The sequence below is a fragment of the Octodon degus genome, unplaced genomic scaffold (assembly GCF_000260255.1).
Source record: "Octodon degus isolate 3935 unplaced genomic scaffold, OctDeg1.0 scaffold00008, whole genome shotgun sequence".
NCBI lineage: Eukaryota > Metazoa > Chordata > Mammalia > Rodentia > Octodontidae > Octodon > Octodon degus.
The window spans coordinates 17,204,632-17,208,388 of NW_004524584.1; the positions used below are offsets into that span (position 1 = coordinate 17,204,632).

Genomic DNA, 3,757 nt, shown 5'->3' on the forward strand with positions numbered 1-3,757 from the left:
TCTCTCTCTCTCTCTCTCTCTCTCTCTCTCTCTCTTTCTCTCTTTCTCTTTCTCTCGTGGATACTGGGAATCCCAGTCAGGACCTTGAACTTGACTGGCAGGCTCTGAGCCACTGAGCTGTATCCGTAGCCCTTCAACTTCCTTTCCTAGAGTGCTTTAGTTTTCATTACAGAAGTCTTTCACTTCCTTGACTGGGTTAATTTCTAAGTATTTAATTTTTCTTGAGGCTATTGTAAATGTTAATTTTTTATTTTTAATCTTGTATTTATTTATTTTTTTGTATGGGGTCTTGCCAAACAGCTTGGACTCACAGTGATCGTCCTGTCTCAGCCTCCCCAGTGTTGGGATTATAGGCATGTAACACCACACTGGTTTCAGTGGCCTGCATGGTATGCCTGGTGTTCTGGGGTTAGCATGGCATGAAGTATCAGGGATCAAACCTGGGTCCTTGTGTTTGCCGGGCAGGTGCTTAGACAACTGAGTTATCTCTCCCAAGCCCCTGTAATGGTGTTTTAAAAATTTATTTTTCAGTGGATTCATTATTGGTGTACAAAAATGCTATACTTTTTGTATGTTGGTTTTGTACCGTGCTACCTTGCTGAATTTGGTCATTGTTTCTAGAAGTCTAGGAATTTTTTGGGTCTTCTATGGTGTGTCACATATATTTGCAAGTGGTAATTTGACTTCCTTTTCTATGCATATCTTTTTAAAATTTCTTTCTGTAGCCTGATTTCTCAGACTAATGTTTGATGTACTATATTGAACAGGTATAGTGGTGGTAGATATCTTTATCTTGCTCCTCTAGAGAAAGCTTTTAATTCTTTTTCATTTAATATGATGTTGGCTGCTGGTTATAAATGACTTTCATCAAATTGAGATGAAATCCTTCTACATCTATTTTCTTCAGAGTTTTTATGATAGATGATGTTGGATTTTGTCAAAGACTTGTTCTGCATTTATTGAGATAATAATATGATTTTTGCTCTTGCTTCTGTTTATGTGATATAGTACATGTATTGATTTGCATATGTTGAACCATCCTTGCATTCCTGGGCTGAAGCCTATCTAGTCATGATGCATAATCTTTTTGATGCTTTGTCACATTCTGTTTGCCAGTATCACTCATATTGAAGGCTTTTGTATCCGTGTTTATTGGAGAGATTGGTGTGTAGTTTTTCTTTTGTAGTTGGATCCTTGTCTGCTCTTGGAATCTAGGTACCACCAGCTTTCAGGAATGACTTTGGGAATACTCTTTTTCTTCCAATTTCAGAAAAGAGTTTGAGGAATATGGGGATTAGATCTTCCTGGAAGTTCTTGCAGAATTCATGGTGAATTCACTGGGTCTTGGACTTTTCTTAGTTGGTAGTGTTTTTATACTGCCTCAATTTTATCGCCTATTATTGGACTGCCCAGAATTTCTATAACTTCTTTGTTCAGCTTTCATAATCATATGTGTCCAGAAATTTCTCCATTCCTTCTAGATTTACCCATTTGTTGAAGCATAAGTTTTCATAGTAGCTACTAATAATCTAGATTTTGGCAATGTCCGTGTAATTTCAACTTTTTCATGTATAAATATGCCTTTTCTTTCCTTCTTTTGGTAATTTTGGCTAAAGATTTGTCTATTTTGTTTTTTCTTTCAAAGACCATCTCTTTAATTCATTGATTCTTTGTATTCTTTTTAGTTTCAATTTCATTAGTTTCATTAACTCTGATCTGTATGATTTCCTTCTTTGTACTAGATTTAGAATTGCACTGTTCTTATTTTCTTGAGAGATTTTTTGTTTTAATGTACTCCTAAGAATCATGTAATGCAAATGTGTGAATTTCAGAATTATGTGTGGCTGGGTGATGAAGCTTTATGAATGCAGTCAACACCATCATTAAACAGAAGTTTTCTTTGAAATGATTTATAATTTTATGAGTTATACATTATGCAGAGAATCTACACAGGTCCTCCAGGAAACAATTGTTCTTGCTATTTTGTGCTTATTAATGTTTGCTTAAAGACAAGCCCAGTTTCAGATGGATGTTTCCAGAGCAGAAGAAAATGGGTTTATCCTTGAACACCCAGAAAACAATCTGGGTTCAGGGACCAGGCTCTCAGAAAGCAGAGGCGAGTGGCAAGCAAGCATCTGTGCATAGAGGTCAGAAAGAGGAAACTGCCATCCCAACATCTCATAAAATGAAAGACACTGGAAAAGATTTCATGTACTTAGTGTTGGTGTTCACTAAAAGATGCATTACAGGTGCCTTGTTATACAGGATTTTCAAAGAAATTGTTCTTTACCCACTACCATGGCAATGGCAAGCAGGAACACCAAAAGCACACCCAGGATTTGGAGGGAGATTTGCTTACATCTATGGGCACTGATTGAGATCATTCCCAGAATGTCAGGCCCTGATCTCTGGTGGTCTACGGCTTTTATATGATGCATAAGCAGGAGGTATAAGGGTGAAAAAGAGCAGCCTTGCAGTTCTTCTGATCAGCTAGCAGGGTGAAATCCCTGGCTAAGAACTGTTCTACACCTGCAAAGTTTTCTCAGGGCAATTCCAGTAAGCAGGTGGTCCTTTCTACAGGTGTTCATTAGTCGTGCCCTGTATCCCTGCCTATCCCCTTTTCTCACTGTCCCTATTACATTCACATTTTTATTTTAAAGAGAAAAAACAATAAAACAATGATACAAATTTTGAAAACAAGATAGTAGGAGAGTAACAATGGTTAGGACATTGCTCATTGTTATCTTCAGAGTAGTTGCTCAGATTACTAGATATAGGCATGGGTCTCTGCACCCACATCCCCCTCAAGGTCCGCTACAGTCACTATCCTACATACATTGCCATGCCCAAGTGCCCCAAGTGTGAGAAGGAGGTATAATTTGTGGAGCAGGTGACCTCGATGGGCAAGGACCGACATTGGTCCTGCCTGAAGTGTGAAAAGTGTGGGAAGATGCGGACCTCTGGGGGTCACTCTGAGCATGATAGTGAGCCTTACTGCAACCACCTCCGCCACTCTGCCATGCTTGGCCCCAAAGACGTTGGGTGGGATAGTGCTGAGAGTCACACCTTCAAGTAGACCCAAGCTTTAGAGATCCCATCTTCACTACCTGCTGAGCCACTGGTCATCCAGGCATATCCAGGCATTGTCTCCAGAGAGCCAGGACTCCCAGAAGCCCCTCATGTCCTCAATAAAGCATGAAAAATTGTTCAAATGATACAAGCACAAACCTTTCTTTTCAATGAACTAATAGAAATTAGCAGTATAGCTCTCTTACCTAATATACTTTTCCTTTTTCCTTCCTTTACATTCACTTTGATGAGTGATCCATTGTTTCCTGTCTTACTCTTCTGAATACCACTTTTGTTTCTGAGTTTTTCATTCTATGGTAGAAGATTTAACTACCTCATTCTCTGAGGGATCCATACTTTTGAGTCAGCTTGGTCCTATTCTTGCCAGAAAAAGCAGAGATAGTTTCAAGGGAAGATCCCTAGCTTCCCAGATCATGGCCTGGTGCATCAAAAGCACGTGTGATGCATTTAGACAAGCCAGGTTAGAAATTTTCTAGTGAAATGTCATGAAATACTCTATGCAGCCATATTTCATGTTATTGAATTGTGAATCATGACAGTATTTATGCCTTACATCATTCATAAGGATTTTGTTACTGAAAATTTTATTATATCATGTAAGTAAAACAAACAAGTAATTTATGCTTTTTGAATCGTCTTTCCACATAATTTGGAATCTATCTTGGGA

At 38.5% G+C, this 3,757-nt stretch overlaps 1 pseudogene; it reads left to right on the top strand.

The window, feature by feature from the left end:
• The first annotated feature begins 2,842 nt into the window (after window positions 1-2,842).
• Window positions 2,843-3,076, top strand: LOC101562774 (annotated as a pseudogene).
• Window positions 3,077-3,757: the final 681 nt, after the last annotated feature.